The 16862-nt window shown below is 40.9% G+C and overlaps 1 pseudogene; it reads right to left on the bottom strand.

Moving 5' to 3' along the window:
- Positions 1 to 819: 819 nt before the first annotated feature.
- LOC118244262 (cytosolic phospholipase A2 epsilon-like) overlaps positions 820 to 16862 on the bottom strand; it is a 42573-nt pseudogene continuing 26530 nt past the window's right edge.

Raw genomic sequence — 16862 nt, 5'->3', positions numbered from 1 at the left:
GAGAGCCTGATTCCCACTTCCCACAGGTGGACGAGCACTTTACAGAGTTCAGATGAGGTTCCAGCTCCTTATCTAAATGGTATTAGACCTACTATATCTGTTTCAGGAAAACAGACTGCTCATATGAAAGAAGCCATGTTAATGTGATGACCAAAACATAAAAGAAAGTCAAAAGTTAATAGTCTGCTAACTTCCACTGGACTGCTCTGCAACAAGTTAAAAAATCACATTTGGATGATATTAAGAATACAATTTTAGATTGGCTGTGCCTATGTTTCTCATGTCTTTTCAAATGTAATATCTCAAAAAAGTTTAAACTTTTAAATCTTCAATGTGTATCAGTAACACATATCTGGTCTATTGAAATAAATTAGTCAGTTCTTCTAGAGATGACTTCTAGAGATGATCCTTAAATGATCCTTAAACTCAAATGATCCCAGGATCCTGGGACACTTCACATCTAGGCCTGGAGCAAGTGTTATTTCTTCTGCAATACTTTTTCAGCAGCTATGCGATAAGTTTGCATGTTGCTGAAGTCATCTTTCTGGTACAGGAAGAAACTCCTAAAATAAATTGCTCTAACATATATTTGCTGCAAAAAATGTTTATTTCCTGTAACTCTGACTCAAAAAAAAAAAAGTGTTTTATTATATGAAGTTTAATATTTATTTACATTCACATAAAGAATCCTTAGCTTACAAATAGCCGTCTTCTTGGTTTTCACTTAGAAACAATGGATTTTGTTCTCTGTTACAATTCTGGACTTACAATCCTCTCTTTTTATAGCACAGGTAGAACACAAACGCTGCCAGCATCAACTTCCTCACCATCTCTTGTCCACAGAGTTCAGCCTTGGCCTGAAAGGTCACTTCTGCAATTGAGAGCATGGCACAGCTTTACCTCACCACTCTCCTGGAGTTGTCAACGCGGGAAGCACATTAATTTATTAAGGAAAAGCTCTGCTTTCTGTGTTTATTTCCTTCACTGGCAGACAGGCTCTAGCATTTCTGATGACAAACAAAGCTTTCTTAGCATTCTTTAGCGTTTCTCTTTCTAATCAAGATCCTTGTGATTTTTTTTCTTAACAGGACTCACAGATATTTTATTTCATATTCCTTAGGGCTGTGCTGTTGGCTAGATGCTGGGATTCCTGTCTCTTGGGCACACACACACCCTCACCACCAGGTGGTTTCTGCAGTGATTGCTGTTTCTTTTGCTGCTTTTTCCTCTCCACCGCTGTACGCAAGGCCTGAATAATCAAGTCTTTATTATTCTGGACATTGTAGTAACTTAGGTTCACCAGCTTGTCAAAATCTTCCTCTGAATAACTCAGATTGTTTATGTAGTATGGACCACAGGTATTGGCAACATCAACATCACCCTCTGCCATCTCCGAGGGACTACGTTTCACCCCTAAGGGACAAACAGGGACTTGGTTAACAAGCAAAAAAGCAATTAGGGTCAGGGTGTTTCTTGGGCATGCACACACTATCGATCACTTCAGAGGTATTTCATTGTTGGGATATTTGATTAGCAGCAGGGTGTGGAGAAGCTGGTGGTGGTGAAGGGAGCAGGGGTTGTTCTCAGTATTTGTGGAATTGCTAGGACAAGTAGAAGAAGTACAGTAGCTCCTCTTTTGAGCACAGGGTGTGAGGCTGCATTCCACACTACATCATCCTCCAGCACTGGGGTGAGCCAGCAGCCTGGTCCCCAGGTCACCCTCAGTGCTGATGCATCCCCAGCCTCCCCTTGCTGCCACCTTCCAGACATTGCAGCACCTTACATTTCTATCCAAGGGGGCAAGAAAATTGCATTTACTCTTCCCCTCTTTCCTCGCCTTCTCCCAAAGCAGGTAACTGCAGCAAGGACTTCATTGCAGCAGAGTTTCTTTCCAAGCAACTTTCTGTTCCTTCTTTGTCTGCACATCTTATTATTTCCCTTACTGCTGTAAATATGTGCAGTTCTGTGGTTCAAACTTTCCAAAGGCAGTTCTCCCTGTTCAATGACCTTACAGATTATCTTCAACCCAGCACAATCTGCTACAATGACTCTTGTTGCATACTGGGAAGAATTTGTAAAAGATACAGAAAACAGACCTAAAAAACTATTCTATTGTCTAAACTCAGAGACTTCACAGAGCCATTATCTGGATATAACCCAGAAGCAGATGGCATGAATATTTACCGTAATTTCCTTGAGCTACCTGTTACTATAACTACAAGCCTTATGTATGGTCAGAAATGAGACTGAACCTAGTAGTCCCTGAATCACTGAATTTTGGAAGGGACACTGAAAAGACTTTTCATGCCCATTTCATTATCCCAGCATTATCAACTCATATATCACTGACTGAAGCAAAATAATTAGGCAAGTAGTCTCACAAGTGTCATCTCTTCAAATGCTAGATCCATCGTATATGATGATTTCAAAACAAATTCCATTAACTTATTTTAATTCACTTAGCAGTAGAGAGCAGATCCAAAGCTAATGCAGAATGCAGTGCAGAACTTCATTTGCAAGCTCTCACAGCAAACATTTGTAGGGACCCCTGCAGTGGGTTGTTGGTACTGGGAGAAAAATATCCACAGCTTATCTGGGGATCACAAATCTCAACAAATTTATGGATGCACAATATATAAAATGCGCATCTCCTTATTTTTTTTAGCGTCTTAATAAGTCACCATAAGTCAGAACAGCAGCTGATCTCAGCTGTATGATCTTTCAAGGTCCCTTCCAATCCCTGACATTCTGTGATTCTATGACATGTTGAGCCCTTCTCAGCTCAGCTGAGACTTCAAGTGTGATGGCCAGATAAGGACCTGTTCTCTCCGTTTAGTCTCAGCTTGCAGCCACCAACTGAAACAGTCAGGCTCGCTTCAAGTGTATGCATGTAAGTATACAGATCTCATGCAGGTCTTCGCATACACCTACACGCCTACTAACACCCCTTTTGAGGCTCCCTGATGATTTATGTTGCCATATAGCACCCGCACACCATCTGACATACAGGTAGGTAGCAGAGTTAGGAACAACATCCCTAGGTTCTGCTAATTATTGAGTTGAGAGGGGAGGTAAACTCCCTCACAGAGTTTACAGAGAAGTTAATCCACAGAGATAATCCTGCTCTAGTTCTTTCTCCTTTTCTCTTTTTCTAATTCTTTCTACAAAGGGCAACTGCAGAAACTAACCTCTGAGGTATCCATCTGTCTTTTGGTTTTCAGTATGCTGTGGGGCTTTGAAGTGATTAAAAAGTAAGTGTTCTCATAGCATGAGTTAGGGATTTTAGCATCTGGAGAAGCAGTAACTGAGACTTTTGGCACCAACAGGGGTAGTATGTAGATCTGGCATACGGTACCAGAATTTAGGATTTGTCTGTTTTGAAGTGACTGGCAATGTTGCTATTTAAACTCTCTTAAGTTTCAAAGTAGGACCCACTGAAGCGAACAGAAACTGTCTGCATGTCTCAGTGCTATATTTTAATCGCTTCACCAGCTCACACTTTTGTTTTCAAGGTTATCTGCGTAACAGTAAGCCTGGAAATGATTTTAAACAATGAAATCCTTAGATTCCCAAGAGCATTCTCTAACAGGAAAGGATGAGAAGTATGAGAGGAAATAGCACTGCTGATTTCTGCCATTGCAGACAAACAGAATACACTTTTCACTGTTTATCTCTAGAACCTACCCATGAAAAGCCAAAAAAAAACCACACACACAAAAAACTCAAACCTGAAGAGGGGCTTTTATGCTCAAGGCTGATCCCAGCTGCTGCTCTACTGTTGAGGAAAATTTATGTATTTTAATTTCCCTGATACGATTCAGATCTAAGCAAAGGGAGTCTGAACCTGCAAGTTGTTTACAGGATGGTCTGAACAACAGATATTGTACAGTAAAAGAAGAGAAAATAGAAGGCTACTGCCTCTGATGATATGATGGGTTGCTGTAAACTTACCAGGTGCTTTGTATTCTTTGAAGGTGTCATTTACTAGCGGGAAAAATGTCACAATAGGGGTCTCTGGACTCTCCTTGTCACCAAGGATGTAGCATTCCTTCAGATTTGGTGTTTCCTGATCATCTGGCACCTCAGTAGGGAAAGGAATTCCTTGGTTTACAAAGTATTTAGAGGCTTCTTTCAGAGGCTGGTTTGCCATAATAGGAAAAACAAAACAAAACAAACAAAACATCAGAACATACAGGAACACTTTGAATTTGACCAAACCCAATTTTTCTGGGATTGCTTGTGGAGTAAGGGCCAAGTTCTGGCAGATTATGGCATGTACCTAATTTAGGTGTTGTAGACTGTATATGGAACCAAGCTCTGGAAGGCCAGGCAGCAGGTGGTCTGAAGCACCCCTCTGCTTTTCAGATTGGGTGTTAGAGTAGTTGAAATAATTAAAATTTTAAATGTGTTTAGCTTTATCCATTCTACATCTAACTGACTGCAGATCAACAAAAATACATTTAGGTATAAAATGGGCAGATTCAGTTTACTAAGTGCCTACTTACTGATAATAAAGTACTGCTCAATAAATGCACGTGACCCTGGTAAAATGTTAGCTTATTAATGCTGCACAGGTACTGAAAAGAGAGTTTCTATGAGTAGAGGATTGGCCATTCTGGGACCTGAATGATGAAGCAGAGATATCAACAAAGAAGAATGTACAAGGCTCACCCCTGTCTGGGAACCTGAGCTGTAGTTGAAGTGCAAAATGACATCCATTTTCCTTTCTGGTCTTGTAAGTGGTGGGTAACTGGTGGCAAAGGCAAATGCAGTATCAATCAAGATGAGGTAGTCTGTTGCTCCTGTCAGGTGGTTGGGCTGAGAGTCAAGCTCACAGTCTAGAAAAGAAGAATTAGCTTTTGAGAGGAGCTCAGTACAAGAGATGCATGGGTATGCTGAAGGAAGTCAATTGTTGCCAAAACGAGAATTAGCTTTTTGTGTGTTTCAGACCCATAGCTGATAGCTACCGTAGAGTCATTTCTGGATTCTTCATCTGACTTCCTATTTCCACTATTTACTTTGCAATTTCTTTTGCTTTCATGTAAGTAAAAGGGGTTAACTTGAGGGTCAGGAGAACAGAATTAATTCCATCCCCTAGTTTTGTGTGACCAATGCGGAGAAATTCTTTAATAGGGAAAAAATTAAAATAACATCTCACTGTCTCAACAGGCTGAATATTGAAAATGTTTGATGCTGGGCATGCTGTGAGAACAGGCACAAAGATGTTAAGGTAGGCAGCCACAGCTCCTTGTGGAACATAGGAGATCTGGTACCAGACCCAGTACAGGTTCCCGAACGGTGCAACAGAGAATACTGTTATGAACATTATATCTTGCTTACAAGTAAGAAGGTAACGTGAAACAAGGCTCCATCAAACACCCCTTGAGCACTGTCTGGGCAACAGACACCTTATGATGGCACCAGTCCCATGCCATAAGCATGTAGGCTGGCCGGCTTGCAGGAGTATCAGCAGATGTATGCTGATTGACTGATCAGGGCCTATCAGTTGCTAGTCTTCACAAATTTTTTAGGGACTTATTTTTGAAGCCTCTCCTACTGACTAATTTCACCTTTTTCAGTGACAGTTTCAAATATTATCAGAGAATGGGAACAGAACTAAAAGCCAGCTTAATAATCCCTTCAGCATCATTTTATTTTTAAAGGATAGTTCAATATATACCTAAAAGCAGGATGTTGTTACCATACCTTTCCATGTAGAAAACTGGCTCTCTAGGTAGTTGTTGTTCATCTGGAGGCCCTTTAGGAAGTTAGGGATTTCTGAAGCTGCTGGGCGTATCATGACAACATCTCGGAAAATGTCTGAAAAGCTGCCAGTGGGACAAACCACTCGAGTCTCCAGCTCATTTGGTCTTGTAGGGAATAGGGTTTCATCATCTGCAAAAGAAAGGATAACAATTCTTTTATGTGCTATCACTGTGGAGGTCAATCTATGCAATCATAATCTGCTTTAACATGTTTGGGGAAACTTTGACTTCTTGGTCTTTTCATTACCAGGATTTCCACAAATCTCAGTTTTCAGCTAAGTTTGAAAAAATTCATTTCTTCTCAGTCCATAGTGTTAAAAGCCTTGCTTGTATTGTAAATGAATCCGTTTCTTCTACTATAAATTACTTTGCTTTTCTTTGATTTTACCTGCTACAATATCCTGCATTTACCCTGTCTTCCTTTGCTACTTCATGTTACAGATAATCTCTCCATCACACAAATAAAAAAAGCATAAGCACAATGTCTCTTACTAGCAAATAAAAGCTCCTTGTTTTAACAATCAGAAACTAACCCCTACAAGTGCAAGAAGATAAAATAAGTCACCCTTTTTGCTACATTCCTCTTCCTTTTCATCTCCCCTCCTCCTCCCCCCAAGTATATCTGTGTTATGTTTCCCCTTGAAATTCTACCCTGCAGATCTTTCTTAATTTGGTAGCGAGTTTTGCAGATCTCATCCTTATGAGTAATTTGGAATGACCTACAATAGTACTTAAGTTTGTCTTTGTGCTTTGTAGACTCCAGACAGACAAGAATGGTGCTTTCTTTTCTTTTTGTGAAGCTTCATGCCACAGTCCAGGTTCAAAGAGACAAAATGGAATCCTGTGGATCGCCAGGGGAGGCCTCCAGGCTCTCCTACTATATAGGGACATTTTTTCCCCAGTTTTACCCCTGTGCTCTGAAAATAGCTCATATGAAGGCCATTTCCCCTTTTTTCCTGTGACAGATCCCATGGATTCTCTTCCTCACACAACTAAAATGATTACCATGCGGTAATACATAGCATGAATTTCCTCCTGGTTTTTCATGTGGATTACAAAAAGCCCAGAAAAGGAACTCCACAATGGCTTTGAAAAATTCAGTGAGACAACGGCAGCACATAGGAGAAAAAAGAAAGAAAAGGAGAAACTAAAACAACATTATTGTATAAAAGTAACCCACCTATGTTGGTAATTTTGTCTTGGGTCCATTTGTGCCAGAAGTCTTCTGAATGAACAGATATATACCAAGCATCCATAAGATTCAAAGAAAATACACTGCTCCAGATCCCTGTGGTACAGAATATATTTGGCAGAAAGAAAACCAGTAAAGACCTAGAAGCATTTTCATTCACAATGACCTTCGTTACCTTCTTCATTCTCCAGCAAACTTTTCTCGTTACATTATCCTTGTGGGCAAATAAAAAGGGACTATCTTTCTGAGTCAGTATATGAATGCATAATGTATGTAAAGAATTCAACTTATTGGTATATATGAGCAGGACTGGTAGTATTTTCAGTGTATCTGCTAACACCTTCATTTTTGTTATGTGGCAAATAACATTGCGTCAAATAAATCTAATATTTTTACCTGCCCTCAACATTTCCTATTTCCAAATTCCCAGTATTGATAATTCTAAAGGTTTTACTTATTTGGAGCATAGCCCTGTTACAGGTATGCAGTTATCACAAAGACCTTGCAGACAGAAAACATTCAAAATTCCTGCAACAAGGAGGAGGCTGACTTGAAGGTTTTGAAAATAGGAAGTGTAAATGTATGAATCTTTTGATTTCTCCTCTGGTTTGGAGGGCGGGGTGTATCTGGGCTATATTCTTGAGTTCTTCCCTCTACTAACTTAAATGGTTAAAAAAAAATAAATCAAGTACTGAACTTAATGGCAGTCCAGGCTGCCACCTATCTGCAATCTTTCAGGCTAAGAAAACAACCACTGTGGTTAGATGTGATGGGTGTGCAATGGCACCTCCCTGTACCCTTCAAATTGTGGAACTAAACCTAGCATTTTGGGGAAAATTTGAGTGAAGGATGGAAAAGGCTACACCTGAGCAACTTGGCTATAGCCTGACCACAGTAATAGCAGCTTGTGGGCAGAAGAATGGGCTCAGCCATGCACGAAGGAGCTGCAGGACCTACCTAAGTCAGTCCCTGCTCTGTTCAGGGGCCAGGGTGCGAAATAATTTGCTTCGTTTGCTGAAAAGCTTTGGAATAACTGTATCATGGGAGTAAATAACACTTGCTGAATGAGGAGACTCTGGGTCACTAGCAGGGAATAGGGATAGAAAAGTCCCAGCACTGCTCTACAGCAGTGATGAATGGAGTGCCAAGGGGAGACACATTGGAAGGGGGTTAGTGACCCGCTGACATTTCTGACCGCAGAAGAGGAGATCTGGGCACCTTGTTTGACTTCTCAGGGAACAGGAGGTTTTAGCTGCAGACTGCTTGCTTGTGCCTCACTGAACTATAGTGAAATCTCCACACAGGTAAAAAGAAAAAAAAATTAACTTCTCCAAAAACCCCTGAAACTTCCTTTATGCAACTGATAGAAGTCAGAAGAACAATGAGGCAAGAGATTGCTTTTGCAAAGAAAAAAAGAGGTATTTTTTACTAATTTTATTGTTCTCTTGCATGACAGAAAAATGGTATCTATTAGGATCTGCTGGCAATCCAAAATGGAAGTGCTATCCTAGAGTATTAATCAGTGTTCGCTGCAGCAGCAACATTTTGGATAAAGGACTGTATTTTAGAGTCTCAGTCTAAAAACAGACTGATGATTTGAATTTACTGCAATGTTACACAACTTTTGATGCTGTCAAAGATACATAAATATTACGAAGGCCTCATGTTAATAAACATAACTTTATATGACATCAAATAAGTCTGTTCAGCTGAACACAATTGTAGAGAAAATAAAAAATCCTGCACATGATGACCTGTTATCAACTCTAATATTTTACCATATTCTTTTGACAGACAAAAAAATACTAACTGCTTCATTTCAGAAGAGGGATTTGCTCAGGATAGACTATAATAAATTGCATTTTTTTTCCCTAGATTGACAAATCACCTTCCAAAAAGCAGATTCTGGATTCTGGGATTTTCTTCATCAGATGACCCATGAAGAACTCACTACCGAAATCTTCTGCGCGAATGAAGGCACCATATTTCAGGAATCCTACCTCGTAAGGAGTGAACTCTACCCATTCTGAAACGAAAAAGCACACGACAGACTGATTACAGCAGCAGAGGCTCAAAATAGTTGAATAAAACCTGATACTAGCCAATTTAAGACAGACTGGTTTCTGAGCTAACATCCTTTGAAACGGCCATTTTATTCACTCTCCTTTTCAGTGTTGAATATGAAGAGTAAATTGTCCCCCTGCATCTAAATATGTCTGCAAAGTTTAGATTTCTGACACTTCCTACAGAAATGCTTAGCAGGTAATTTCATATTAATATCGTCCATCATCTTGTTTTTGATCCTGTATACAGATAGATATAATACGGCCTTCAGAAATTTAACTATTAAAAATTTACTCTTAGGTGGATTGGCCCTTTAGAGGATTTGTGCATTGAATTAATTTATTTACCTAGTCCTAAATGGAACCCTACTGAGATTAAAAGTTAAATGCAATTCAGGAGTATTATTACCTCTAAAGTCCTGGTCGCTGATTTTATCCTTCACATTGAGAGAGAGGTAGATGGGCAGGGGATTCTGACCCTGATTTAGTGCCTGCTGCTGATCTGTGAGCTTATGGGAGTCCTCCTGTTTTGAAGAACGACAGTAGCTGAGGACAGTCAGATGACACAAAGAGCCTCCCACCTCACCTAAGCCTGGGCTCTGACAAAGAAGAGCATACCAGACTCTGACTAGGATGTTCCCCACCAGTTTAATTCAGAGAGATGCTGTGATCCCTATCTCTGACCCTCCTCTGCCTCAGCACTACAGCACACAAATAGTCCTTGTGATATGAATACTCTAAGTTCATATGCTGAAAAAAGTATGATATTTCAGCAGTAGGTAGAAAATAGTTATTCATGTTATTTATTCCATGAAAAAAAAAAAAAGGAAATATTTGAAAAGCATTCTTGGCATGGACTATTTCATTCAGAAAGACTAACCTCTGTCCTTACAGCCCAGAAAACCCTCTTTTCCTCAGACCTCTGACAGAGCCAAAGCTCAGTCAGAGTTAATGTTCAGCATGGCTTGACCCTTACTGCATCTGCTGTGGAGCATTTCACATGGTTAGAGAGGGTAGAAAGAGCAGGATGGTTTGGGAGCAGTGCCAAGGCTTGAGAAGGAGCTGACCTCAGCTCCTCCTGAAAGGGGCCCTTGCAAGAGCTGCAGGTGCCTTCCCCTTGCTGGAACAGCCCTTGGAGGGATGACTGTGCCATCAAAGCCACTGGTCTTCCCTCAGCTGATGCTGGTCCAGGGGGCAGGGCAGTGGCACTGCACGGACACTAACTGTCCTTGCTGAACCCACCCCTACGAGGTCTCTCCCACTGTGCTATGTGATTGAAATTTGGATATGGTGGGGTTATTCATAATACGGTGGGAGTATTTTCCGAAGTATAAACGGGAAGGAAATATTCATGAATACTAACTAAATCAGTATTTTGCCTTTTGGTGGAAATGGTTACAGGGTGAAGCAATACCACTAATGACTCAGATACTTTCTTTAATTTTCATTTGCAATTTTTCTTTGCCTTGTCACACTGTATAGTGCTTTTTGACAAGAACAGCAGGATTTTCATTTAAATATTTACATGTGAATTCACTTTAAAGTTGTTCATACTAGAAGTTTTCCATTATTTGTCTTTATTGTCACCCTATATGTTCCAGGTGTGATGTTAAGGTTTATGTAATACAGTCAACAAACACAAAGAATGACACTGTCAAGGCACCTACTTTTTGCATTTATCTGAAAACCAACCAACCAATTAACTTCCCTCTCCTTTTCTGTAAGGGTGGTCAGACACTGGCATGCATTGCCCGAAGGTGTTTTGGAGTCTCCACCTAGGCAGATATTCAAAATTTGACTGGACAAAGTCCTGGGCAACTTGCTATATAGCTGACCCTGCTCAAGCAGAGGCGTTGGACCAGATGACCCCAAGAGGTCCATTCCAACCTCAAACACATCGTGATTTACAGTCTGCCCTCACTGATACATTCTCTAAATATGCAAATCTGAAGAGAAAAGCACTTGTACCTTTTCATGAAACATGGTTTCAATGATGAGTCCCCATAGGTCTGTGAAACTTATCTGATGTCCTTCCTGTTTCCGCTGGCACAACTCTTTCAAGTAGTATTTCAGACGATCCGGGGCAAAACAAGTAAAGAACTTATTCTTAAGCACATGTCTTCGGACATCATTGAGTGTTTCCTTAAGGTCCTTTTGGGACCAGTCAGGATCCTCATACAAGTTTGCCATGGTCCTAAAAAAAATAAAGAAACAGAAGGAAAAGTGTGAACTCTGAAGCTGAGCTTTGTAAAGTTGTGGAGGGTTTTGTATGATGCCTTGATTTACATCACAAAGCACACGTGTGAGTGGTACCATCCACATCTTTAATCAGGACTGCTTTAATTCCAGATGCTAGCAAATAGCCAATGAAGGAAATGAGGAAAAAAAATCACAGCAGTAAAATGAAAGCCCTTTGTTGATACTGGCCAAAAATATTATGAACAATGATGGTTTCTGATTTTGCAGATAATAACCACTAGATATTTAACAAGGCTCCAACTAACACCTCACCACTCTGACTCTTTGGACCACTTCTCGACAACATGTACAGAAAACTCCTATGAAAACTTTGCAAATGTTGGCCTTACCATGTTGTGCCAGATAAACCAGTGATGTATGAGACACAGTCCAAGATATTCAGTTCCTGCACACTCAGAAGGTGAGCGTACATGGCTGTCAGAGCTCTGGTTCCACCACCCGTTGTCATGATTGCCACCAAAGGTACCTGTTCAACCCCAAAAACACGTGCATTTAATGAGGTGGTGGGGGAAAGGAGATAGATGTCAGTGATTAGAAAAGAGAGCATTACAACACTGATAAAGTAATAAAGATGTTGCGTGCCACTGGTCTGCAGGGACAAGCAAGGCTTGAATTTATAATGGGGCATAGATGGAGTAAGAGATGCCCAGAAAGGTTGTGGAGTCTCCATCACTGGAGACCTTCAAAAGCTGCCTGGATGTGCTCCTGGGCAACCCACTCTGGGTGTCTCTGCTTGAGTAGAGGGGTTGGACCAGACGGCCTCCAGAGGTCCCCACCACCCTAAACCATTCTGTTATTTTTTCCTCTACCAAGCAGCTGTGCAACAGGACACGAAATCCATGATCTCAGACATTAAAATTTCAGTGCTCTGTTGTAAAACCAATAGCACAGATGAGCAGAAAATGGTCCCTCCTTCCATCTGAACCAGATTTTTACCAAATACAATAGACCAGAAGACAAGGTTGTTGTCTCACAGTTTGTGCTAATAGTAATAATCTCTCCGTTACTGAAGTTTGCTAAAGCTAATTCCTACTACTGCATAACTATTTCATAGACCATACTAGATGTATTATGACTGGTGGGTTTAAGTAAGCACAGACCAATTCAGACCATATGGGACAAGGAGCTGGTGACCCCATCCCCTTTTATAACTTCTTGAGGGAAAGAGGACCCATATTCACCCTTCCTACCGTGTATGTACACAAAATACTAGGTATACAATTGAGTTGTAAATACTTTTTTTTTTCTGTGATGATACAGAAATCCAGGGTCTGGTAGTCTTAGGGGAAGTTTAATCTTTAAATATGAATTAGCTCAATTAACAGTAAAGACAGACACCATCCACTGGGGTGAGTTCACATCTCATTGCAAATCAGGAGACTCTAGGAGGGTGGTTCTGCAGGGAAGTATGCATGCCTCTAAATCTGAGGGGAAGGAAATGTCAGCTTGGTGCTAGCATTTAAAAGTGGTGTCTTGTGTGTGAAACGTCCAGCTGTGCAAAAAAAATTGCTGAGCTCAGTTTGGGGCAAAACAAGGAAAACTTGCCATCTCTGCATCTGAGTTCAGGCTTTACAACACAGTCTTGGGGTTATCATTAAAAAAGAGAAATAGAAGCCTGATTTTTCCCTGCCTTAGGTGCTCTGCTATCACTCCCATTGATCAAATAAGTGTATGCTCTAGCTGCAGCAGATGTTAAAGTTAGACTAGCAGCATGCTCTGCTCACAAAACAGGAACCTAAATGCCAGCACAAAATGCATAACAATACAAAACCCAGCCTGAATTGTGAGAACTGCTGAATCAATGGGTTAGGTCTGGCAGAGATGATTGTGAATCCTAAAAGGTTTGGCTTCAGTCCTGAAAGCACCTAGCCCACCTCTGCATCATTCCGCAGACTGCTATTCCATGCAAAGATGGATCCTGTAGGAACAAGGCTTCATGTTTTTTTATTGATCTTGCCAATGAGTACTCATTTCTTCTCTAGAATAACAAAGCCAGCTATAGCTTGCATAAGAAACTTCCTGATCTCCTGGAAACAGTGAAAATTGAACACAAATGCTACATTTTGACACCCAGCTGTGGAGAAGTCATCTACCTCATCATCCTGCAAGTCTTCCTCCAACTGAAGAACATCCTTCAGAGCTGCTGCAACAACCTTCTTCCTTTTGCAAATGAAATCCTTTTCCTGTGTACACAGGTCAAAGCCCAGGCGTACGTCTAAGTCTCCCTGGCTGGAACACAGCATCAGGTACCACATATCATGCTTATAGTCTAATTCAGTAATTGAATTGCTTCTACTTCAGAAATAGACATGCTTCACCATCACATCTATACAAAGCAGACTAGGAAAGGATGAAATATTTGAGTTTGTTCCTAGAGAACAACAGTAAATCTTCCTTTGGACTGAGGAAGCTTCCCCACCCCTCCTTACTGAAGATGCCTGAAATTAGATACAGCTGCAACTAATAAAATTGCTCCATTTCAGACATGAAGCCAAAAGCCTGAAGAGGGCAGTATTTTAAAGATGGCTTTCAAACGCACTTTCAAAGTTGTGCAAACATCCACTGATGCCTGTGAAGCAAGGACTGAAGCCACAGACTTTCAAGTTCATTTTTCCTGGGGGTGTTTAAAGTCATTTATGAGTATTTATAAGTACTACAGTAAGAGTTTGGAAGCTGCTATGAAAATCTTTCATAGGTGGGGTAGGGGAGAGACCTTTAAATGACAGCTGTAAACTGTATGTCTGTCTCATAGAATATACGCTGAAAATAGCATGATAGAAGATGCACCCGATTTTGCAAGAGAAAAGAAGCTTCTAGAAAATATAACACATTCATCCTCTGAAGTTTACTAAGGCTTTAAACATACATAATGCATTTTCTTTGTTTAAAAATAAGCAATCATTTGATTGAGTTAATTTGCATTTATCTCTTTGAATAGATGCTTAAAATACACGTGGTTACATTTGTGTCAATTTTTTCATATCCTAGGGTCAACCAGGTACTCTGGCTTTGGTCTTCTAGTTCCCTGGTCTGTGCTTGGGGAACGGAAGTGACTTCTTCCGATTAGTTTTGAAACACTGCTTTTCTTGCATATCAGCATTTGGAAATTTCTAGAGGTTTCAGTGAGTGCCTACAGTGGGCCTTAGTGAATAACTTGGATTACAGTAAGATATCAACAGAAAATTTGTGTTCTTGATAAAAACCTTTTCTTCACTCGTATAGTCCCACAACATGAAATTAGAGGGCCTGAAAATCTCTGTATTGTGTACTATGTCTGTTTTATTACATAGTCTGAAATGAAAACAAGCCAGCATTCAAGGCACAGGTGGCAGTAACAAAAGGATTGCAATTTGACTGACAACTTTCCAAATGCAAAGGGACATGGCTTAGTTGTGGACTTGGTAGTATTATGTGATGATTGGACTCAATGATCTTACAGGTCTTTTCTGACCTAAATGATTCTATGAATATATAAAGACAAATAAGATATCTTACCATTTTTTCAGATTAAAGTGGAAATCAAATTTTCTGTGCTGAAAATCAGAAAGGAAAAATAACGAATATTGATATTTTGTTTAAAACAGTCTGATTTCCCCAATCGAAATGAGACATAGTTCTTTCAGGTCATCGTTACATCTACAAAGCTCCGAACTTCACTAAGCTTAACTACACAAATAAGTAAGAGAACAGCTGCAGCACTACACCTCCCTGAAAGGCTCCACCATTAAACACTGGTCTAGAAACTGCAGTGTTTCACAAAACAATGTGAGATACAAGGAGAAGCCCGAGAGGCTGTGCATCCCAAAAGCATGGCTGAGCAGGCTGTTTGGTTTGCCTCCTGGGGGGCTAAGCCTCACACCCTGGTCCCAGTGGCACCCAGTGACCTCAGCCTGGGTAAGAACATGAACCATACACAAGGAGGGTGAACAGCAGCTCAGGCATTTTTCTTCCTCCTTCTCTCCTAGATTTCGTATTTCATTTTGCTCCAAACAGTTTACTTCATTGTGCGTCACACTATATACAAGGGTGGTTAAAAAACAACTGATTCTGTATCAGAGAGGTGATCTTCAGTTTCTTCACCTATGGAACTAGCAACAATTTTTGGAAGTTTGTGAAGGAGCCCCAATGACCAGCAGACATACCTCATCGACTACTTCCCGCTCGGAGGGGAGAGACTTCAGAGGGAGAGTCAGGGGGATGCTTCTTCTGCTCCTCCTTGCTCCGCATGACACACAAGCACACTGAAAAGGAGCACGGAGGTCCTTTTGGTTAAGACAGAAACATTCTTCTCCTGCTGCCTACTCACACATAAAGTTCAGTTTACAGCACTGTCTGTGTTGACTACCATGTTCAGAGGTAACGTACAAAACTGCGAAACCTCCTCTTCTTTGTGAGTGTGACATCCAGTGAGGGCTGCTTGTATTTGGCGTAGTGGAAGAAAGTGGGATGTGGGATAGGGGAGCAGGAGCCACAGCCCAGTGAAACTCTCTGGGTTTCTTCAAACGATCCTCTCACTGTAAACATTAGCTCATTCTCTAAAACAATGAGATGAAACACACACAAAGTTACCTTTAATTGCAAAAAAGAGAGAAAGGGAAAAAGGAAGAAAAATGTAGATTTGAACAATCCCCTTCTCCTCTTCCTACATACTTGGAAAGTTGACATCTGAAAGTGATCCAAGACCCAAACACTACAGGTGGTTTATCTTTATAATGGGCTGAACAAAAAGCTGGACATGAGTGTGATGTGAGTGGCAGCGAGTTTTAAACTGCTGCACTTCTATTGCAGCTGCATCATGACACAGTAAACGCAGCGAGGTACCTTCCTCTGTAAACCATCCTCATCCCAGGCCAAGTAAGGTGCAACAGAAGATCTCAGTCCCCTAAAATAGGATCACATTCTGCAGTAGATGGCCCTATTTATCTGAAGAGACCAGCTAATCCTGCTGGAGTGTGTTATGCATGCTCTGAGATTGCATACCAGATCCAGACCCTCAGGGGAGGTGGGTAGAGGAACTTCTAGATTCTGGATCTTGACCAGGGTCAGGCGTGAGCCAGCTGCTGAGCGGCTAACCCCTGCAAAAAATGAGGTGTTTCTGTGCATGTGCAGAAGTCCAACTGTCAGAGATCCTGAGGAAAGTTAAGGTCATGGACTATCGCAACCAAGGCAATAAGCTTCTTCAGGGATTAGCAGTACAACAACACAGATTTTCAGGATCTCATCTTGGGGCTTAGATGCCCTCTGTACAGGCATCTGGTGTCTGGCACAAGGTTCCCTGGGCAGTCAGAACCATGAAACTACATCTGCTGCAGCACTGGTGGTGTTCCCTACTGCAAAGATTTTGCAGATTGCTTTAGATGTGGTCAGTTAAAACTTTAGCATTTAGATGATGCAATTACTAGGCACTGTTAGAGAGGGTAAAATCACTAATATTCAGTTAAAGAATTAGTAAGCTTACCTGCAAAATGCTTCTTTTTCATCCTGCTCTCCAACTCAACTTCCAAGCAGGCTAGTTCACGACACTGCAACAAACATGACCAGGACAGAGAAACAGATTACTCATCCAGCCATCTCACTACCAGT

This window comes from Cygnus atratus, chromosome 5 (genome assembly GCF_013377495.2).
Source record: "Cygnus atratus isolate AKBS03 ecotype Queensland, Australia chromosome 5, CAtr_DNAZoo_HiC_assembly, whole genome shotgun sequence".
NCBI lineage: Eukaryota > Metazoa > Chordata > Aves > Anseriformes > Anatidae > Cygnus > Cygnus atratus.
Note: the sequence above shows the minus strand (reverse complement) of the source record. Positions and strands in the feature narration are given on the sequence as shown.